We start from the raw sequence: 24,679 nt of genomic DNA on the forward strand, positions 1-24,679 counted from the left end.
ATTTTGTTTTTTGGGGAAAAAAGGGAAAAAAGTGCTGCAGAAGAAAGCGTTTTATGGTGCTGACATCACCATCTTCCTTGCTTTCAGGGACATACGGTGCCATATTATCAAGAACGGCGATAACATTTTCGCCGCTTTAGCGGCAGGAAACTGCCACTAAAGCAGCGATAAAAGACTTGATAATATACCCTAGAGAATTCCAATAGAAGCCCAGGTTCTGGTGTGAAGGACCACAAACCTAGGCTTCTGTTGGTATTCTCTAGGGCATATTATCAAGGCCCTTATCGCCGCTTTAGTGGCAGTTTCCTGCCGCTAAAGTGGCGATAATGTTATTGCCATTCTTGATTATATGGCCCACAGACTTTTGTCACAAAACCAAAATATTTTACACAGTTTTGGCATTGTACTGGGGCATACCCTATTTTTGCAATTTTTTTGTGCTTTCAAACTCCTTCCGGTTAGTGGTAGAAATGGCCATGAAAGCAATAATGGATCTTGGAAAGCTATACATTAAAGAAAAGTAGACAGAATTCTGAATTCAGCAAGGGATCATTTGTGTAGATCCTTCAAGGTTTTCAAGGTTCTTTTTATAGAAACTAGCAGTTGAAAATAAGAAAAATTGAAAATGAGTTGAAAAAGCCCACAATTATTTCTAGCGTTCTCACCTGTAACTTCTTCTAAGTATGACAGATTTTGTAAGGCAATACACCGTTATATCCGCAGGACACTTCTGGTTGTGAGGATATATAGCACTGTAGGTTCACCAAGAATCTGAGGAACTCAGGGCCAATAACTGAGCTGCGTCTTGAAATGATTTTTTATTTGTGCACCGGGTATAAAGTAATTCATTTGGAAAAATATAAAACGTGAAAAATAGGTATCAAGAACACCTATGTATTTCTGAAATGGGAACAAAAAATAGAGTTTAGAAGCAGTAGCTATTTGCACATCTCCGAAATTGTGGGTACCCATAATAGCATGTGAATTATAGTGACATTTGTTTTACACATTGTCTTACATTTAGAAGGCAGAAATGCATAGAAAGTCAATAGGTAATAACAGTTGCTCTACAATTCTGTGTTCCCCTAAGTCACCTATTTAAAATTGTACCCCACTTGTTTGGGTAGGCCTAGTGTCTGCGACAGGAAACGGCCCAAAACTCAACGTGGACACACCACATTTTATAGTGAAAACAGACCCTTTTTTTGCAATGTGCCTAGCTGTGGATTTTGAACCCTAGATCAGGTTGCACCTAGGGAAACCTAGCAACACTATACATTTTTAAAAACTAGACACTTAGAGGAATCCATGAAGGAGTGACTTAAGGGGCTATCTCCAGGTTCTATTACCCAGAATCCCTTGCAAACCTCGAACTTTGTAAAATAAAAAAGCATTTTCCTCATATTTCTGTAATGGAAAGTTCTAAAATCTGCATGGATCCAAAAAATTCCACCCACCCCGCATTCCCCAAAGTCTTCCGTTAAAAATGGCACCTCACTTGTGTGGTAAGACCTAGTGCCCGCAACAGGAAACAGGCCAAAACGCAACGTGGACACACCACCTTGTTACAGTTAAAACTGACCCTTTTTTTTCAATGTGCTTAGTTGTGGATTTTGATCCCTAGTTCTTCTGCCATTTTGGGAAACCTAGCAAACGTATACATTTTTGAAAAGTAGATACCCAGGGGACTCCAGGAGGGTGTGACTTATGCGACTCTCACCATGTTCTGTTACCCAGAATCCCTTGCAAACCTCCAACTTTGTAAAAAAAAAAAGATTTTCCTCGCATTTCTGTGCTGGTAAATTCTGGAATCTGAGCGGACCCACAAAAATTCACCCACCGTGCATTTCCCAAAGGCTTCCAAAAAAAATGATACCTCACTTGTGTGGGTAGGCTTAGTGCCCGCGATAGGAAACAGGCCAAAACTCAACATGGACACAACATTTTTACAGTGAAAACGGACACTTTTATTTTAAAAAGTGCCTAGCTGTAGATTTTGAACCCTAGCTCTGCCGGCAGCTAGGGAAACCTAGCAAAACTATACATTTTTAAAAACTATACACCAAAGGGGGGTGATTTGTGTAGCTCTCACCAGGTTCTGTTACCCAGAATCCCTTGCAAATGGAAAACCTGGTCACAAAAAAACAAATTTTCCTCATATTTCTGTGATGGAAAGTTCTGGAATCTGTGTGGATCCACAAAATTCCAACCTCTCTGCTTTCACTAAAGTCTTCCAATAAAATTGGTACCTCACTTGTGTGGGTATGCCTAGTGCCCGAGACAGGAAACAGGCCATAACACAACGCGGACACAACATTTTTAAAGTGAAAATTGACCCTTTTTTTAAAGTGCCTAGATAAGGATTATGAACCCTAGCTCTGCTGGTACCTGGGGAAACCTAGAAAGCCGATACATTTTTGAAAGCAAGACACTCAGGGGGATCCAGGAGGGCATGACTTGCATGGCTCTCACCAGGTTCTGTTACCCAGAATCCCTTGCAAACCTCCAACTTTGTAAAAAAAAAATGATTTTCGTCTCATTTCTGCAATGTAAAGTTCTGGAATCTGCATGGATCCAGTAATTTCTATCTTCCCAGAATTCTCCAAAGTCTCCTGGTAAAATGGTACCTCACTTGTGTGGGTAGCCCTAGTGCCCATGACAGGAAACGGCCCAAAACACAACATGGACAAACCACATTTTTACAATGAAAACTGACCCTTTTTTTGCAAAGTGCCTAGCTGTGGATTTTGAGCTCTAGCTCTGCCAGCATCTTGGGAAACCTAGCAATCCTATATATTTTTGAAAACATGACACCCAGGGGAATCCAAGAGGGGGGAATTGTGTGGTTCACATCAGATTCTGTTAACCAGAATCCCTTGCAAACCACAAACTTTGTAAAAAAGAACACAATTTCCCCACATTTCTGTGATTGAAAGTCCTGGAATCTGTGTGGGTCCACAAACTTCAACCCACCCTGCATTATCCAAAGTCTCCCAATAAAAATGGTACCTCACTTGTGTGGGTGGGCCAAGTGCCTGAGGCAGGAAAGGGTCCAAAACTCAATGTGGAGACATCAAAATTACCTATCACAAAACAACCTTGTTTTGCCAAGGGTCACACCTGGGTTTTTGGCCCCGCGCTCGGCAGGCATCTTGGGAAACCTACCAAACCCAGAAATCTTTGAAAACTAGTCACCCGGGGGAGTTCAGGGGGTACTGCTTGTGTGGACACCCCAACATTTTCCTACCCCAAATCCTCTGCAAACCTCAAATTTTGCTGAACAAAATGCAATTTTTCTCAAATTTCTGTGTGGGAAAGTTGTAGGATCACCAGACTGACACAAATTTCCTACCACCCAGTGTTCCCCCTGGTCTCCTGATAAAAATGTTACCTTACTGTGGGTGGGTCAAGTACCAGTGACAGGCAAGGGCCCAAAACATATTGTGGAGATATCAAAGTTACCTGTCACAAAACAACCTGGTTTTGCAAGGGGGGCACCTGGGTATTTGGCCCCAGGTTTGCAGCCATCTAGGTAAACTTACCGAACCCACACACTTTTGAAAACTAGACACGCTGGAAAGTCCAGTGAGGTATGGCTTGCGTCGATCCCCCAAAATTTCCTTACCCAGAATCCCCTGCAAACCTCAAATTTTGCTGAATAAATGAAATTTTTCTCAAATTTCTGAGTGAGAAAGTTGTGGGATCACCGGGCGGACACAAATTTCCTAACATTCAGTGTTCCCACAGGTCTCCTGATAAAAGTGGCACCTCACTTGTGTGGGTGGGCCAAGTGCCTAAGGCAGGGAATCCAAAACGCATTGTGGAGACATCAAAATTACCTATCACAAAACAACCTTGCTTTGCAATGGAGCCCACCTGGGTTTTTGGGCCCAGCGCTCGGCGGACATCTAGGGAAACCTACCAAACCCAGAAATCTTTAAAAACTAGACACCCGGGGGAGTTCAGGGGGGTATGGCTTGTGTGGACACCCAACATTTTCCTACCCCGAATCCTCTGCAAACCTCAAATTTTGCTGAAAAAAATGAACTTTTTCTCAAATTTCTGAGTGGGAAAGTTGTGGGATCACTGGGCTGACACAAATTTCCTGCCACCCAGTGATCCCCCAGGTCTCCCGATAAAAATGTTACCTTACTCGTGTGGGTGGGTCAAGTATCAGTGACAGGCTAGGGCACAAAACGTATTGTGGAGACATCATAGTTACCTATCACAAAACGACCTGGTTTTGCAAGGGGTGCACCTGGGTCTTTGGCCCCGGACTCGCTGCCATCTAGGGAAACTTACCAAACCCACACATTTCTGAAAACTAGACACCCTGGGGAGTCCAGGGAGGTATGGCTTGCGTGGATCCACCAACGTTCCCTACCCAGAATTTCCTGCAAACCTCAAATTTGGCAGAAAAAATTAAATGTTTCTCAAATTTCTGAGTGAGCAAGTTGTGGGATCACCGGGCTGACACAAGTTTCCTAACATCTATTTAAACTGCGGTAGTGATGGAACTGTCAGTCGCACATCTTTTCCCTAGTAGCTAGGACATTTTGCGGTGCCCATCAGGATAGAAAAGCATCCCACTACCTAGGATGTGACTAGCCACAAAGCCCGAAAGAAGGGGCACTCGTGGTTGCAACGTTTTTTTATACTAGGTACTATCCCGGCACTCTAATGTTGAAAATTACAGTATCACAGAGTATAATAAGAGATAACATGTGATAGTATAGTATTTAAGCACAGAATTTATGCTGTCCCCCACAGATCAGAAAGAACGATACTGTCCCAACAAGTGTCTTTAGTCATAATACATGTCATTTAATTTGCTTGTTTCAAATGTACAATATTCAATTATTACATCAAACATGGACCTGTTCTCCTAGTATTTGGTTATGACCTGTACAAAAGGAACATAAGTCTGGCTGTTTTTTGGATCACCTCTTTACTGAATCTTGGACACTGTGATATTGGTTCCTACTGCACGGGAAACCAGTGCATTGCAAAGGGATCGACTCTGTATTGTGCAATTGAACTTTGTATTTTTTGAACTACGTGTGAGACACTGGAGAACAGACTTATGTTCCTTTTGTACAGGTCATAACCAAATACTAGGAGAACAGGTCCATGTTTGATGTAATAATTGAATATTGTACATTTGAAACAAGCAAATTAAATGACATGTATTATGACTAAAGACACTTGTTGGGACAGTATCGTTCTTTCTGATCTGTGGGGGACAGCATAAATTCTGTGCTTAAATACTATACTATCACATGTTATCTCTTATTATACTCTGTGATACTGTAATTTTCAACATTAGAGTGCCGGGATAGTACCTAGTATAAAAAAACAAGTTTCCTAACACTCAGCGTTCCCCCAGGACTCCTGATAAAAATGGTACCTCACTTGTGTGGGTGGGCCAAGTATTCGCGACAGGCAAAGACCCAAAACATATTTTGGAGACATAAAAATTACCTATCGCAAAACAAACTGGTTGTGCAATGGGGGACACCTGGGTTTTTGGCCCCGGGCTTGGCGGCCATCTAGGGAAACCTACCAAACCCGTACATTTCTGAAAACTAGACACCCTGGGGAGTCCAGTGATGTTTGGCTTGCATGGATCCCTCAAAGGTTTCCTACCCAGAATCCCCTGAAAACCTCAAATTTAGCTGAAAAAATAACTTTTTTTCCACACTTTGTTTGTGGTATCACCATGCCGGCACAAATGGCCTACCACCCAGCATTCCCCTTGATCTCTCGAGTAAAATAATACCTCACTTGTGTGGCTGACCAATGCAGAATTGGCTAAAACATTTTTTTTCACAAATGTAGCACTTAGAATTTGCTGTGCTATACTCTTAATCCCTATGTTTTTGGCACTTCCCAGTCACAGGCCCTTGGCACACCCACACAAGTGAGGTATCATTTTATTCCGGAGAACAAGGGGAATGCTGGGTGATAGGAGATTTGTGCCGGCACGTTGATCCCACACAAAAATGTGTGGAAAAAGTGATTTCTTCAGCTAAATTTTAGGTTTGCATGGGATTGTGGGTAGGAAAACGTTGGGGGATCCGTGCAAACCATACCTCCCTTGACTCCCCAGTGTGTCTAGTTTTCAGAAATGTGTGGGTTTGGAAGGTTTCCCTAGATGGCCGCCATGCCTAGGGCCAAATACACAGGTGCCCCCCCTTGCAAAACATGGTAATTTTGTAATAAATAATATTGATGCCTTCACAATAGGTTTTGGACCCTTGCCTGTCGCCGGCACTAGGCCCACCCACACAAGTGAGGTACCAGTTTTATTGGGCGATGTGAGGGAACACTGGGTGGTAGGAAATTGTGTCAGGTTGGTGATCCCACATCTTTCTGATACAGAAATTTGAGAAAAATTTGATTTTTTTCCAGCTAAATCTGAGGTTTGCAGGGGATTCTGTGAAGGTAAATGTTGGGGGATTCATACAACCCATCCCCAGCTGTCTAGTTTTCAGAAATGTGTTGGGTTAGTAGGTTTCTCTAGAAGGCCGCCGAGCCCCAAGCAGGGAGGTATCATTTGTTGACATCAATGACATTATCTCACAAGACATCGTTAATGACATCATCCAAGCTACTGATCCTCTAATTACTCTATAAGCTGCTCAATCATTTTAGAAAAGAAAGTAAATACCCAAGGGCCCACAAATATATACAGCATCCATTGTATGTATATGTATTCATCATTGAAATACAAATAGCATAGTCCTGGAAACAAGTCTGATTCAGTATGGTGACATTTATATGATGTACTTTTTAGGTCGAGCCTCGAGCAGCGCATACGCTGCTTGCTCGACTTTTAGCAAGGGGTAAAACAATTGCACCAGATACTGCCATGGCCGGCCTAGAGCTTGAGTGCATGTGCACGGGCGCGCGCTTTATGTGCCTCTCTCTGTGCTTCAATTTCCTCTACCTCCCCCGCCACAGATCGCGTTACTCTGCTGGCCTCCACGCCCCCCCTCTCTATACTGCAGCAGGCCGCGTGATCACTTTCATCAGTTTCACTTTTGCGGCATTCATCAGTTTCACTTTCGCAGCCAATGCTTGTTTCCCGCGTGGCCAATGCTTGTCTCAGGACTGCCGTTGGCGTTTTGTTGATCAATATGCCATAACCAGTGCAGCATGGTACCCGTCCGAAGCGCAGGATGTTTTAAACTACTAATGGCAGATTGGTAGATATATAAATTAGCCCAGATGGTGTTATAAACAATGATATCGTTAAAACACAATATCTGAAAATGCCGTGCATTTATTCAACCGTTTATCGTGTCTCTTAAATTCTAATTTGGAAAATGTTATAAAACTATTTGGATATTCGGTTTTTGAACACTTTTTGTCAATGATATGGGAAGGTGTTATTTCTGTGGCGGTCGGCAGTGACCTATCACCATCAAGCCACATTGAACGCGGACATGTTCAGTAAATGATTGTTTTGAAGTACTGTGAGAGATAATAGCGCCCGTTTAATTTGACCTCCAGTTTTTTTGCTCTTTAAGACTTTATTTTCCGACAGTGGAGTTCTTTATTTCAGTTTCAGTGTTGTTTTGCCTTCCAACAACTGGACCATCTCTCCCTGTCAGAGGATGCAGTATTTCCATGAGACCATAGGAGCAGATGTCCAACTACATCCCTCTCACTGATGGGAAATACACTCACGTAACACTGGCAGTGTAGACCTGTGTATAAGCTGGCATTTCAGATTTAGTTTATTTGATATATTCGAGATCAACGATTCAGATCTAATATGTGCTAGTCCAAACGCATCCCTGTATTTATTTTGAATTCATGCATAATATTTTAGCACGTCTTGCAGTATTTCTTCCTTATTGTAAATGTGTATGTACGCTATTCTTTTGCTTTCCAGGACTTTCGACATTCTATACAAAACGTAATGTATTTTTGTCGCTAGTGTATTGGTATTCTAACACCGGGTGGTGGGAGCGCATTGCTAGTATATCGCAAATGCGCATCGCTGAATGTGACCCCCCACCCCTCTCCTAATGGCAGATTGAGTGGTTATTGCTGCACAACACAATGTGAACCCCGCTCCCTCCCCCATGCCTCTGCCGCAATCCTGGACTGCCCTACTCGAGTTGACACACTTGTAGGAGGCACATCATGAGTAGTCACAACGCAGAAAGGTAGAAAGCTGAGATCGAGCCAGAGACTGGGTGAGTACCAGAATACACAGCAGGACTTTGTCCAATGCAGAGATCCCAGATAGTTCTTAAGTACAATTTGAATGTTTTAAGCCAGAAGTTGGCTGAGACTGAAACTGTGCTTTAAGATATTAGACATGCAGACTCTGAGCAGGATTTCAAGTACTTGAGATCATGACTGTGCTCAAAGGTTTGAGGCTCTCACTCTAGCAATGCGACCTAGTGGGTTTGACAGCAAGTCTACATCCGTAGGTGAGACCTCAGGTTGAAACTACGTACTAAGTAGAGTAGTAAGATATACGTTGTGTGGAACTGAAACAGACTGCTTAAACATGTCAGCGGGGAATCTATGTAAAAGTTGTAATTATTTAAGTAATTAATGAATTCATTATGTAATTATTTAGATCGAGCTTGTTTGAAGAATAGATGAGGCAGTCATTATCGATATTCTAATTGTGGTCGAAAGGGTCTTGATTCTCTTCATAATTTCCACGCTATTTGACAGTTACGCCAGACCCCCTTGTATTTCCTCATATTGACAACATTTTCTTCGTTGTTATTTATTTCACCATTTTCTCATGAAACTAGGTGTCCTAAAGTAAGACACGTGAAGCATATTCTAAGTTGCCTGAATGTCTGTGTTTGGCAGTGCTTGCAAAGTGTCAGGCTTTCATCAAATGATGACCGTGGTTTGAGACATCTGAGTGAAACTGCGCTCCAATATATGAAACTTGCACCCAATGTGCGCTTCTGTGCTCCACATTGAGAGAAGGGTACTCCATACAAATGTAGGCATAGATAGTTAATAGGGGTATGAGGTGGAAGCAGGCGACCAGGCGTGTTCAGATCGGTATTCTAATAAAATGTGCACATCACATTTTAAAAACGCTGGTTAAGGAGCTGGGGCTCCGAACTCCGCAACGGGTTTAGCTTGCATCAGCAACACTCGGCACACAGATGTACTCCCCCCCTTCACCCCAACTTTCGAAGTTTGAAGCCAGGTTCCCAAAATAAACTGACTTTTAAGGCTTGAGTAATTCATTTTGTTCGCTATTCATTGTACAGCACCTCAACTTCGAGGTGCTTAAGTGGTTTACAATTCACACTGTCAAAGAAACAAGCCTATAGTAAAAGTAACGGTGACGTTTCGCGCAAATAAACGTTTGTTCAGCAGGTGCATTGTAGTATTGCATTCAAACATTGGGCGCTAGGACCTCCTCGCTGAGAAGGCTGGTTGAGGGTGGGAAAAGGGAGGAGGCGGAGTCATGCCCTGGGGAAGGGCAGTCATGAGAGGGAACCGATGAAGGAAGGTCGCAAATAAAGCGAGTTAAAAGAATCCTGGCCCTGCGTCTGTGTCCTCTGTGGCTAGGACACTACAACTGGCGACGAGGGTGGCCATGGCCCATGCGGTGTGGGTGCGTGCCCTGTGAGTGCGGCTGCCAGGAGGGGCTGTGCGAGCGTGTGGAGCGCTTTTCCAGGATTTCTGTGGCGTGGTTCGGGAGCCTACCCCGACCAAGTTCATTTTGGCGCGTCGCGATCCGGGTGCCTACCCCGGTCGTGTCTGGCCCGCTGAAGGGCTGAGGGGTAGTTGAGAGCCCCCCAATGTGGGAGTAGCGCAGAAGGAGTGAGGGACACCTGTGAGCCCCCCGACGTTGGAGCAGCGTGGAGGTCCCACGTGTGCTGCATGCAAAAGCGATCTGGGTGCCCACCCCAGTCACGTGTTGTTGAGCCCCAGTACCTGTGAGTGAGTGCCTTCCTTCGTGTTCGGCTGATGGGTGAGGTCCGGTTGCTTGAGGAGCTGCTGCCGGTGTGTGAAAGGCCAAATCTCGTGGGGCGCGAGAGTTCATGGCGGCCATCTTGAAGTCAGGCGCCTGCACCAATCCCCTGCAAGGAAGTCCCAGCGGCCATTTTGAAGTCATGCGAAGTTAAAAAAAAAAGCATCAAGCACTGGTAAATGCAACTGGGAAAAGCCAAAAAGACATCAATCATTGATAAATGCAACTGAATAACCTGAAATTCATCAAGCATTGATAAATTCAACTGAAAAGTCAGAAAATCGTCAAGCATTGGTAATGTCAACTGCAAGGCCGCTTCATCACCATGTCTACTTCACCACCTCCCCCAGTAGGTCCAGCGCAAGCCAATGTTGGACATATAGGGGTGCTTGGAGTGTCGTTTCTGCGTCCACCTGAACCTATGGTCCTCGAAACGGGAGGAGGCATGGGTCTTCGGTGGAAGGAGTGGTTTGAGGATTTTGAAGACTTCATGAAGGGTTCACACGTGACGGACGCCGGTCAACAGCTGATAGCACTACGTAATTTAATAGGTAAAGACGTCGGCCAAATTATAAAGGAACTACCTGCAGAAGATGTGGCCTCCTACACTGATGTGTGTGAAGCTTTAAACAGAAAATTCTTGCACAAAAAGAACATTGATTATGAGAGATACGCGTTTAACCTGGCGGCTCAAGAAAAAGAAGAGCCCATGTGCGCTTTCATCAAACGCCTTAGACGTCTGGCACGCTATTGCGAGTTTGACTCTTTATCGACCGAAGATGCCCTTCGTCTGAGGGTTATTGAAGGCTGTCAGTCCGAATCGCTAAGACGGAAACTGTTAAAGAAAAGCTATTCGCTGGACGAAATTGAGGAGATGACACGGGTGCATGATCAGGCTGAAGAGCATGCCAAAAAGATGGAAGCAGGGAGAAATGAAAAGCGTGAATAAGCTCTCAGGCTTCAATCTCACAACACACGCAGATATTCTCCAGCGAAGCCGAGGTCATCCCGGTCCAATATACAGCAGCAACCTGTGAACCGAAGACGTCGTAGCTCCAGTCGAAATAACAGACGGTGGGAGCGTGATCTCAAATGTTATCGATGTGGCTATGATTTTCCTCACACGGACGGGTGCCCCGCTATGGGTCAGAAATGCAGGAAGTGTGGAGGGGAGAACCATTTTGAGAACATATGTGGAACCTACAGAAAAGACAAACAGAGAGATCAGGAAAGGTCATCTCGACCTTCAAGCACGCGTCACCAGGCCAAAGCAGTACGTGATCACAGAGACTCGTCAACAGGATCGTCCCGCTCCAGCAGTCAGTCTCACCGAAGTTATCCATCCCGACATGCGTCTTCTCCAGAATCAAGGTCACTGTCTCCCATCTCGCAGGACAGTGATGAATACGTATGTATGGTCGCTGACCCCGACCGATTGAAGAAATATCCTCGGCTCAGCATCCAAATCGGCACGCACTGGACCAAATTTGGGATGGACAGCGGAGCTTCTCTCAATTATTTACCAGTGGCGGAATATCAGAGGATGAAGTCACCCCCGCAACTGAGCCCTGCTCATGTGAGAGTCTACACTTGGATGTCCAAAAAGCCACTCCCGTGCTTGGGAAAGTTCTCAACGCACCTCACGTATCAACATCGCACAATTCCTGCCTACATCCATGTCATTAAAGGGCCAGAGACTGACAGCCTTCTGAGTCTTCCGACTGCTGAGCGGCTAAGACTAGTGGACATCTTGTACAAGGTTGATGACGAACTTGATGTGGCTCAAAAATTTCCAAAGCTATTTGCTGGCCTGGGAAAGATGGCTCATTGCAAAATTCGACTACACATTAACAAACAAATAACTCCTGTAGCTCAACACCATCGAAGGATCCCTTTTCATCTCCAACAAGCAGTCGAACAGGAGCTACAGGATCTGCTCAAAGCCGACATCATTGAAAGGACAAATGGACCTACACCCTGGGTTTCTCCAGTAGTCGTCGTGCCGAAAAAAGGCGAACCTGACAAAGTCCGTCTGTGTGTTGATATGAGGGCGCCCAACACCAGCATTGAAAGAGAAAGACACCCCGGGCCACACATCAGTGACATGATTGCGTCACTCAACGGAGCACAGATATTCTCCAAACTGGACCTCAATAAAGGTTACCACCAACTGGAGTTACACGAGCAGTCGCGCTACATCACAACTTTCTCAACCCACATTGGTCTATTCAGGTACAAGAGACTCAGCTTTGGAGTGTCCTCTGCTGCTGAAATCTTTCAAGAAGCCATTAGAAAAACGATTCATCACATCCCCAATACACTAAACTACAGTGATGACATCCTGGTCCATGGGTCCACAACACAAGAACACGACACCTCCCTAGAACGAGTCTGTCATGCACTAATGGAAGCCAACCTCACGTTAAATAAAGCCAAGTGTAAGTTCCATAAGTCCACGTTGAAGTTCTTTGGCCATATCTTCTCCCAGGCGGGAATGAGACCAGATCCAGACAAAGTGGCTGCGTTTAATGACACCCCCAGCCCTCGGGATGCAGGAGATGTTCGTTCTTTCTTAGGGATGGCCAGCTACTGTGCCAGGTATATCCAAGACTATGCAACCATCAGCTATCCCCTGAGACAACTCAAAAAACAAGGTTGTCCATTCCAGTGGTCGGCGGGATGTGAACAAGCCTTTAACGAAATTAAAGCGGCTGTGGAGTCAGCCGACAACATGGCTTATTTTGATCCGAAGAAAAAGACAGAAATCACCGTAGACGCCAGTCCCATGGGGCTGGGAGCCATTCTAGCTCAATATGACTCTGAAAGTGACCAGCGTTACATAATTGCCTATGCCAGCAGAAGCCTGACTGAGATGGAGAAAGCATATTCACAGCCCGAGAAAGAAAGCTTGGCTGTTGTTTGGGCCTGTGAACATTTCCACATCTTCATATACGGAAAACATTTCACACTAATCACCGATCATCAGGCCCTCATCACCATCTTTGGCAATCCTCGAGCTAAGATGCCACCGAGAATAGAACGTTGGGGCCTTCGCCTCCAAGAATACACTTACACAATTGTGCACAAGCCCGGAAAAGCAGAAAACCCTGCTGACTACATGTCAAGGCACCCCAAAGAGACAACCAAGTGCAGATCGTCCGTAGCCGAGGAATACATATGCTTTGTGGTGGATCAGGCTTGACCACCATCAGTCCCGCTGGAAGCCATCTTAGATGCCACTCTTGAAGATATCCCTCTGCAAGACGTAAAGCACCGTATACAAAACAATGACTGGAGATACTTAGATGTCAACACTCCAAACAGCGTAGTTGACAGACATGAACTTGCCGCTTTCAAGCACGTGAAGGAGGAACTGTCAGTAGCCACAAATGGCCTGCTCTCATGAGACAATCAAATAGTCATCCCAAGACATTTACGGCAAGGCATTATTAATCTGGCACCTGAAGGCCACAGAGGCATTGTGGCCACCAAGAGAGCACTGAGGGAGCGAGTATGGTTTCCAGCGCTAGATCAAATGGTAGAGCTCACATTGAAGGAATGTCAACTGGTCAGTCGACCTGATCCTCCCGCACCACTGCAAATGTCCCGATTGCCGGAGGGTGTGTGGCAGCATATTGCTGTAGACTTCTTTGGGCCATTTAAATCTGGACAATATATCCTGGTTATCATGGATGAGTACTCACTTTTTCCGATCGCACAACTCATTGCGTCAACCAAAGCGTCCAGCACAATACCGGTCTTGGATGAAGTGTTCGCCGCCTGGGGTATTCCCAAAATAGTGAAAACGGATAATGGACCTCCGTTCAACAGTCAAGATTTCGCGGACTTTGCCAAGCATCTCAACTTCAAGCATCGCAAAAATACACCTCTTTGGCCACAGGCCAACGGAATGGTTGAGATATTTAAGTCTACCTTAAAGAAAGCCGTTCAACAGGCTGAAGTGTCGCGGCAAGACACTCAAATGGTCCTAAATGAAGTCCTGCGAGCGTACAGAAACACGCCTCATTCCACTACCGGTAAGTGCCCCGCGACTCTAATTCTGGGCCGGCCAGTGCGCACCAGAATACCCATGGCTGACTGGAATGATAGAACAGTATCCCACGACTCTGACTCAGATGACATAGCTGTCACTGACTGACTCAAGAAGGAGAGAATGAAGACGTATGCAGATCGTCGTAGAAGAGCTGCACCGTCCTCGATTCACGAAGGTGACTGGGTACTAGTGAAACAAGAACAGCAAAAGAAAAACGATTGTCGTTATCATGAAGCTCCGCTAGTAGTCACCAAACAAAAGGGAACCATGATTACTGCTGAATCGGATGAGAAGAGAATCACCCGAAATGTGGCGCACTTTCAGAAGTGCAGTCCTAAAGTTAAAGAACTACTCAATGGTCCTGTCACTGGAGAAACGAGACTTAGTGTAACGGACACCCGTGACCAGCCATCGAGAGCGACCCATAATGGAGGAGAACCTGACTGTCCAGACGTCCATATCCGTCCCCACCGAACCATTAAGAGACCGAGTTGTCTGATGAAGAACTGTAAGTATGTGAAATGTTTTTTGTTTATCTATTGAAAAGATTGAACTAACTCATTTGTTAAGAAAGGGGGAGATGTAGTATTGCATTCAAACATTGGGCACTAGGACCTCCTCGCTGAGAATGCTGTTTGAGGGTGGGATAAGGGAGGAGGCGGAGCCATGCCCTGGGGAAGGGCTGTCGTGAGAGGGAACTGATGAAGGAAGGTCGCAAATAAAGCGAGTTAAAATAATCCTGGCCCTGCATCTGTGTCCTCTGTGGCTAGGACACTACATGCATGAACCTAAGTACGCGTCCACATTAGTGGAGAACGAACATTTACCTGCCAGTCTCTCTTATTGACATCGAATTGGTGTGTGAGCTTGTTGGAAGCTATAAATATGATCTGGGGTTGCACTGCATGCGGTTACTGTTTCTAAATTTAAAACCAGCTACCAGCATGAAGATTAAGTCAAACGTTGATTATTTATGTATGAGATTATGTCAGCGTAATTGGGTTTCGTTCATGTCCGCCAGTTAAACTTACACACTCCCCATTGACATTATAAAGTCCAATATATATTTAGCAAATTCTCAGAGCCTATCCCGGGCTATCCAAAAGAAGGCACGTATATACAGAGTTAAACGATCTTCAGTTGACCATCAATCAAGGTGATCCGGGACTACATAATTAATTGTTGTTTTAAGTGAAAGCTGCCAGTCGAACGGTCAGTTTTAAGGTTCCCTGCTTATTGTAGTAAATTCACACAAAACAGTCTGACCAATCATTTAAAAAAAAAAAACTCTGTTCACAGGGTGTGGCACTATGGAATGCCCCTTTGCCCTTTCGTCTCCTGGGAAGTTGTTACCTCATGTTGCCACCTAGAAACAAACATTCGAAAGCTCTCATTTTCAGATCTGTTTTCTCAACCGTGCGTTTCTAGAGCTCTTTTCGTCTAGTGTTGTTTCACCTTCCTGAAAATTCATGCAGTCATATGTTTCAAGCATCGATATACTCAATTATAAACCCCTATGGTACGTTCAAGAGCACACCAAGGAGGAAGCCATGTTGTATTGGATCGATAAAAAGCCAGATACACTTCAATAAGTAGGACTCATTTTAAGGGTGTAGTGGCTTTCAGGATGTGCACCCGCCAAGTATGCAGAGGTGTCCAGAGAGCAGGAAGCTCGAGCAGCCAAGACTGATTACTGAAGCTTCTTCAGTCATCTCCCGCATCTGAAACGGACTCCTTAACAACATTTCAATGTGGGAACGGTTAAGCATACTTAAGTGATAAAATAAGCATTGGCATAGCCAATAGGTCTCACTTTTGGAACCTTGTAAGTATTTAGTTATGCAGCGCAATATCCCTGGTGCAACAACATCAACTGTTGCATGGCTAAACACTTTTAAGGTCCCAAAGGCTAGACCTTTTGGCTATGTCAATGCTTGTTAACTACTTGTTAAGGTTTTAGTGTGAGTTGCAGAAATGCTTGACAAATAGGATTTGGCTTAAAACAAAGCCTTGTTGCCAAAATATGTGATAAAAACTAAAACTCATATGTACAGTACATTATTCAACTGTGCATTCTTGTATACATGGTGACATCAAAGGGAAAAAAAACAAATAGGGGGGGCGAAATGGGCTTTGGGGGAAAGGTCCAGCTGAGTGTGCCCTGAAGTATACAAAAAAGTAACAAAGCTGTTCCTCAAAGTGGGTGAGACTAACCATGTAATGTTCACAGGAAGGTTGTTTGTTTGGATATTGGAACCCTCATACAACCATCAAGATATCGTGAATCACGTACCCCTCAGGATGTATTGTATCATCATCGGGCTGCTCCTGCGTCGAGTCGGCTGGTGCAATACCCGACGGGCTCTTGTTTAGGGAGCACTTTTGTGGAGATCTTTTCATCCAATATAGCCGTTAGGTGAAGTGGGAGTATGGGGCTCTTTTGTAATGTAGATGAAGGATAGTGTTTGCTAAAATAGGGGGGGAGCACTCTCTCAATCAATTTATTATGGAGCCTCCTCGCCTAATTATAAACTGTGAGGTTGAGTGTTGGTAACTTAGGTTGATGATCTAGGTTATATACACTGCCTCATGGGGTCAACATGTTTCTCGCTCTTATAGAGAAATACTCTAGCGATTCATCAGGACCAAGTTAATTCTATCTACATTTAAAAGCAGACTGTGTATTCTAATAAACAATAAGCATTCTCAAAAGTAGCTGGTATTTTACCTGCAGCTCGGTCTACCTGTGGGAGAATGGGAAGACCATTATGATTATAGAATGCTTACGGACAATCATTGTATGTTTACATGGTGTCTTTCGTGAGCTATTTAGTGCAGCTATAGTGATGGTGCACTCTATTCATAGTGAAATACATAAATGTAAGAGCCACGTGAAGTGATCACACTGAAAGGTGTTGAAAACTATATTGCAGACAAAAAGTGTTAGTGGACTTACCCTATACACTTCATAGGATAGTTCACTGCAGTTCCTGGTAGGCTACGCAAGGAGTTCCTCGCGTTCTGTAATCATATAGTGACAGAGCTAGTGGATCGACATAGGTTAAAATCGCAGTACTCCGGGGTTATATGAGCCCCTTCTCTTATTTATAAAGACAAAAGAAGATAATGTAGTCATATACAAAAGCTCATGAAAAATTAAATGCAGAGTTGTAATGCTCAGTATTTACAAACCCCTATTCTCTTTAAAAGTTTTTTTATGTGGCATGTTCAGCTGACATAGATTGAAATTGGCCAATGATGATGAAGGTATACTAAAAGGAAGCGGGAACTGTAGTTTGTATCAGCTTCCCGCGATCATCTAAACCACATGTCTCATAGAATGTTCATCTAGTTACAGTGGAGCCTAGGTTTGTGCAAGTTTATCCATTCTCTTATTGTATGGCGGGACTCTTAACCCATATACGAGGACATTGTCCAAAGGAATCTCCTGACGATGCGTGTGTCCCCTCTCGTAGTTAGTATGGAGACGACTTATGCTTAAGTATACATTGGAGTAAAAAGTCTCCAGTGAGCCTATCCTGTTATAAGGATCCCCATATAAACGGACATCATCCGGTTTAGCCCCTTGATATTCAGACGGGTTAAAAATGCTCTCGCTTGGGAAATGGTAATTCGGTAAAATAATAATATTGTACTTACAGACACGCCGAGTCCGTGTCACCAGCAGACCTACCCCGCTCTACCAGGACTGGGAGGTAGAGTCTCGAAATATCGCGAGGGTATAAAAAGGATGTAATCATCTCGGAGGCGGAAGTGGGGGTAGTGGCACCACTCGCACGTGATGAATAATGTTACTGGTTCATTGTAGTCGCCATCTTGGGTGAGGGTTAGGATAGCGGTAGATGAACCTCGAGTATGCCAAACAATAGCAAGTATCAAGGAGACACGTCTGTCTATCTAACTGTAAGTAGAAGATGCTAAGGAATCTTACGCTAGATGTACATTAGATTCAAAGGAATGACCTTTCAGAGTGGGGTTTGTTATCTCGATCCCTATATTCCAATAATCGGTCAAAGTGTTAGTGAATTAATGTCATACAGGGATGAATTTAATACCCATGACGTTATTTGGAACAGCGGGATGGCTAGTTTGGAAACATGGCATTTGAGACTGTTAGGTATACAATTACGCTGGAGATTCATGTATGGGTATGACACGTAAGGGGAAGGTAACCCGATTGTTAGTTATGGTATAGTATGGTACTCTCAAGGTAGTTTAAGAGAGGACCACGGAATGGCATCATTAAGCCCTGTAGCATGAGTGCCCAGTCTAAACACCCACCTTTGTTCTTTGACTAGTAGGGCTTCTTTAGTGATGTTGGGAAAGGATTCCAAAATTAGCCATCTGATTGATTCTCGGGGGTGTCCCTTTTCCTGTAAGTGTACACACATTCTGGTGTTAGTTCTTTTGCAACGGAAGTTGCTGCGATGTTCAGTGATGCGTGTTTTGAAATATGTGGAGGCTTATTTATCAGCCCCTTGCAACACTTTTGAGCCACTGTTGCATCACTTTTCATGAAGCAGCAGTGGTGCAAACAATGCTGCACGTTGCACCATATTGACCAAGTGACGCATCTAGGAAGATGCATCACACTGTAAACCCCTGCGCCAAATTATACCTGTGTATAATGTATGCAGAGTGGATGTCCCCCCACAAGAAAGCCTTGCAGAAGTGGTGCAGTGCCACTTCCAGGATACTACTGTGTCAAAACCTAATGCATGCCTCAAAGCAGGTGTAAGGGTGACGCAGTGCAATAGGAAGAGTGCTCCCCCATCTATTGCTGGTGTTATGTCATGCTTACAACACAACTCCAGCAATGCATGAGTTTTGGGCCGACACATACATCAGGATTCCTGATGCACCTATCAATCCTTGCAACTTGGAGCACCATACAGTAAATACTGCAAATCCATGGTATTGCAAGGAGGGCACAGTGAAAATACTGCATTGCTGTACCCCTAGAATTTAAGGGTGGTTGACTTACAAATGGCTCACAATGAAGAATGGTTATTAGCATTGTTTATTGGTGCACTCTATTTTGCTCAATTCAACAATATATATAAGGTATTTTTACAAACATGCCATATCAGTGGCTTAAGCATAGATATGAGTCCATTGACTTAAAATTCTATGTCAAATTAGGTATTCAAAAGCTACAGCTCATTAAAGTAAATAATGACTAAAGACTCTTTTGAATGATATTTAAAGTGCATGAAATTGCTGATTACAATAATGTCTAAAGAGTCACTAGAGCCTTGATTAACGGATCCTTTGCATTGACATTACATCACACAAGGTAGCGCAATGCAACACGAGGGCTTCAATGAGATTTGCTAAGCCACTCAAAACCACTTTGCATGGCTTTGCGTGGTTTAGTAAATCTAAAGTAATGCAAGGCTGTGCAAGTCACTGCCTTGAATTACTCTGCCTGGGAAGGTGTTCCATGGGTGGAATGTTTGTGTTCTCTTGCATCTACTCATGGATTATGGTGTATTCCCAGGTTTACTAAGACTAGTAAACCTTGGAATGCATTAAAATACTATGGCTTCCCAGGTGAGGCATAATGAGGAAAAATATGTTTATTTCTCCACCTTCCTTCCTCTTTTTCTGTTTGTTGCATTCTGTAGCACGCATAGAAAGAAGAAAAACCTCATAGGTTTGTTTTTGTGCAAGAAGGTACCGCTTACTTCACAAAAACAATCCTAGCTGTGACACAGGCACCCTTAAACCATGATGCAAGGGTACCTGTGTTGGCTTTAGGCTGCTCTTGGTGTGCCAGTGTGGGAGTAGAGCAGGAAAGCACCATATCTTAGTACATATTGTGCATTCCTGCCCTCTCCCTGTCAGTCAGCAGAGCAAGTTGTTTTGCCGCATTGCATTGCGTGACTTGTTTGTATATCTGCCCCAGATTTCACAGAAACACTTTATGTCTCAGGTGTTTCAAATGGCTATGCCCAATATCCCTACAGAGGTGATAGAAAATTAGGTCTACGTGTAGCACACTGATACCTTCCAATGGCAAATTGTAACATTCATTAGATGATGACATCAGTGATATTTATATATTTATCCATACCAGTAGGTTTCCAGTGTTATGGTTAGGGCACAGTTTCCATTGGAAAGGTACTTTTTAACCTAATAACTTGTTTGACAAATCTACAGAAAGCTTTCCAAAAAAAGTTCATACTTTTTGCCTCCTTCACAGAAAGTTTTCACGTTTATCCATCAAGTATGGGGTCAAGAAAAAGGAGATGAACCAAGAGTGCAATTTTCTATGCTAATTACCATGGGAATTCTTGCTCTCCTATACAGAAAAAATGGCTGTACAGGATTACACATAATTTGGCAAAAAGTTAGGAATTTACTAGGAAGAATGCTTTGTGTAATTTGGTGTGAATCCATTCAACTATTTCAAGAAATTAGCATTGGTTTGTTCATGAAGGGGTAACCTTAAACATGTTTGAGATAATTGGATGGTTGGTTCTGCAGTACTCCTGTGATACAGTACAACAGGAATAAATGAATGACATACTCAAACCTGATTGGTTGAAGTTTTTTCTCCTGTCCACCATTTTGGTACCACTGGGTCTGGTCCCTGGTATCTAAACAATCTGATTGGCTGACCACAGCATTGGAGAAAATGTTGAGGTCGTCCTCACAGGACTCAGGGAGTGGGACACCAACCCCTGATAAAATAAAATAAGGGACATATAAGGGGCAGAGTTAGTACTCTCTGATACCCAGGCTCATGTGGGGGGGGGGGCTAGGGATTCAGGTCCTATGATACTTCTGCAGGACTGAGAAGAGGAGGTAAAGGCCTTGTGGGAGGGGTGCATCATCTATCATTGGCTCTATGGGTCCTGAAGGGTCACTGCAGTTCCAAGGGGACACCAGCAAAAAAAATGAAAGCAGCCATCTGGCAATTCTCCACAGTAAATAAAAATTGAAACAGCCATCTGACACTACTCATAGATAAATCCACAGCTTATAGAAAAAAAAAGATAATTAAGAACACTATTTGCATATTGATATGTCATGTTCCATATAGGTACCCTAATATAGGCTCAGGTAGCCCTTCACCTATATTCTCCCTACCATTCACTACATAACGGTTCACTACATAACGGTTCTTAGTACTGACCTTTTACCTAGTTACGGTAATGTCTAAAGAGAACATGGGGTTTTCTCTGAAAATCTTAAGCCTCATTCATTATGCATGAGGATTCTTGGAATCACAGCTGGACAGCAGGCCTACCATCTCCTGCAAAATAACTATGTATAAGGGTCATTCCTTCTGTCATCTGAGTCCAACCTGACAAAGCAAGGTATATCCCCAGGGGGTATCACTTTGGGTATATATACAACCTCTCTTGCTGAGATAGTCAGAGGAGAAAAAGACTTCAATGCTGACACAATGATGTGAGATGCTGAGGCTCCTGCATGCAGACACTCCAGCTCGCAGTGGTCTGACATCCCTTGTGGGGTGCCTATCTCGAAACCAAGACGGGGTCCCACAGTCTCTCACTTCAGGTAATAGGGTCGACTTTATCCTAGAAGGATTCTTGGCTTTACACCCACATACATGCTAGGTATATTAAGGTACATCTAGTTGGGGACGCACCATAGGGGTACGCATTTTACTGTCATTTATTTTATAAACTTGCCTGTTTTCATTGTTTTAGCCCAATGGTAGAAATCTACCATCCCATTACTCTGTTAGTGCTTACTATCATTTATATCTGTTACTGTCTAACGGTTAGTTAAGCACACCTATTTTATACTAGAATGATGCTGGTTCAATAAATGCTTATTGAGAAAAGCCCCCAAAGTTTATTCTGTGTATCTCTCTGAGACGAAGTGAGCACAAGCGAATGAGCGAAAAGTGGCACTGTTTCTATGATTCCGAGGGATCAGGGTTGTCATGTTCGATAGTTGGCAAGAACTATTGTCTCCTTGGTAAGATGAGTTTCTAGTGGCACTGTAAGCTAGCTGGAATCCAGGCTGACATATCCGGTAGGGGTGTCCAGAATCAGTCTGAATCCAATCCTAGAGTATATGTTGTCTAAACACGCAGATCCTATATAGGTTTATAGGAACTACATGACAGGTATTTTGCTGAGCCACTTTGCTGTTTAGACAATCAGACTGCATCATAGCATCTGATAAAACTCCATAGCAGCAGCCACAAACACACCACCCACCATCCTTTCCCCAGGTGGATCACATTAAAAAAAAAAACTTGAAATTCACTGAAAAAGCAATGGATAAAGTGTCATTATAGTTAGGTTGTAAAATAATGCCAAAACCTTTTATTAAAAAAAATTAAAACATGGGCCTCATGAAGAAAGGCACCTGTCAAATTGCCCCCATATTCTATCCTTTTTGCACTATCCATGGAACCCTTGACATTTCACTTTTGAATTAATGGGGAAGTAAACAGAATGGAAATGTTCTCCTCTATGACAGAGATCTGTCTAAACAGTTTTCGGAAGTGATGGGAAAGATCAATGAATTTGGGATACTCTTGTGTTGTTACTTGGTAAAACTCTTGACTAGTGCCACTTCACAGAATTCCAATTATTGCACTCTGTGCTTTGAACCCTGCCCAATGAAGAACACCACTTTCACATTTAAATATTTAAGAATCCAAATCTGTATTTAGTTGCAGACCTGCTGAAAGGTAGCATATAAAAATCTCTAGGAGCCAATTAAAATCAGCCGCAGCCCTTGGAGGTAAGAGTGATGAGGCCAGGTGAGGAGGGATTTCGACAGACAATGACAAGGGAAAATTAAATAAATAATTAAGTTTCCCTCATCATCGTCCGTCGAAATACTCCTTCCACCCGGCCCACCATCCCACCGTTCTTACCTCCGTGGGCCGTGGCTGATGATTTTGAACAATTTGTCATTATCCGAATAGGCAGAATATCACAATCCAAAATGATAATACCCCCTTGCATATTATATTTCTTTGCTATCGTAAAATTATTCCTACCATGTTCCTTTTTTTAAGGAATTAGTCAAGATACTAACAGATTCAATATGGAGGAGACAGTAGGAATGGACACAACAAACTACACATCCCAATGATCAAAGGGAGCCAGGGAGCTCCAAATTATATTAATATGTACCAGCACAACTAAAACAGGTGACTAGATATGGCCCCCCTTCAGAGATACTAGAATAGATATTCCTCTCGTAAGAAATTACAACCTGATAAACTTTGAGAGACATTGATTAGCAACCACAACAGAATCGTATTGATTTCTAAACTGTAATGTCTGCATATAACTGGAATATGCAAAGCACTTTCCACTTAGATACTCCTATGAGGTTAATCTGGATGCTTGGAGTAGGGTTTCCTTTTGACAAGGTGGGCAGCATTTGCTCTTTTGCAACTGGCCATACTTTTCAGAAGTGAATGACAAACATTAAATACTGATACAGTATTTTTTGTCACACAGCAGCTTAGTATGAACAGACCAATATTAAGTGAATCATGTAACTTTAGTACTAGAGCTAGAGACAATGCTGGATACCCTTTGAGTATTGGGTGAAAAACAGACATCCTTACATGGCCTCCTGATAGGACACATATGCAAACCTCTAACTGGATAGTGTGGCCAGTGGGTTGAAAATATAGGTGAAGAAATAAGAGATGAAGAATAGAATAGAGTAGTTGCCAGAACACATGTCTGAGGTCCAAGGAGCAAATAGGAGCTACTAGGCCCAGTTGGACCAGCAGTGGTCCTTCGGATAAAGCATTAAGTTCCTCTGATCCAGGGGGTGGCCATGCAGCCAATGAAAATGGGGGCCTAGTGCAGAACTCTGTGTGGAATGTCCCATCTTCTGGGTTGGTTAGCGGACTTGGATGTCCTCAGCTACACCTGGTACCTGAGGAAAATGAGGTGAGCATGGGGCCCCTGGGGTAGTGGGATTGAGACGTGCTATTTGCCTGCTGTCACTCGACTGCTCATGCACCCTAGTTGGAGGGCCGGGCCTTGAAGGCCCAGCAGTGAAAGGGCTTGTGGTGAGTCTGAGGCTGCCCTCCTCACTCATCTGCCAATCTGACATAGGTCCCTCCAAGGTGATTGCATCCTCACTTGTGGAACAACAGATAGCCCGCTCCCTCCCTCCGCCTTCATCCTGGACTAGACAGTGGTGTGGTGCAGACCTGATGATCGCTTCCACTATGAATCATCCTGCTCTTATACTCGGGCAGAGGCAGCTGCCGACCTTTGTGTAACACGGTAACAGGATAGACCATGCCTCACGGCTCCACTGGGGAATTACTGAACTTACTCACCTAACTTGACCTGAGACTCCTTTGTCATGATTGTTCTCATCTTTTGAAACACAGCAAATCAGTATTTTGGAGAAAGATGGCCCTAGCACCATAGCAGATACTTGAATATATGATGTTACAAAGCAAACAAATACAACAAGTGCTTTTACAACATGGTTTTTACATCACAACTACCATTACATCGCATGATTTTACAACGCATGCCATTACAACGCATTTTTAAAAGCTACCATTACAACACATACCATTACAACACATACCATGACAATGCATTCCATTACAACGCATAATATTTTTAGGGCAACAATGGGGTAGGTGTTGGATTGTG

The 24,679-nt window shown here is 43.7% G+C and overlaps 1 protein-coding gene across 1 annotated transcript in view; it reads left to right on the forward strand.

The window, feature by feature from the left end:
- The window catches only part of LOC146798081 (cytochrome P450 2A13-like), a 989,478-nt gene that overhangs the window by 643,560 nt on the left and 321,239 nt on the right, over positions 1-24,679 (forward strand). The window lies entirely within an intron of this gene.

This window comes from Triturus cristatus, chromosome 9 (assembly GCF_964204655.1).
Source record: "Triturus cristatus chromosome 9, aTriCri1.1, whole genome shotgun sequence".
Classification (NCBI taxonomy): domain Eukaryota; kingdom Metazoa; phylum Chordata; class Amphibia; order Caudata; family Salamandridae; genus Triturus; species Triturus cristatus.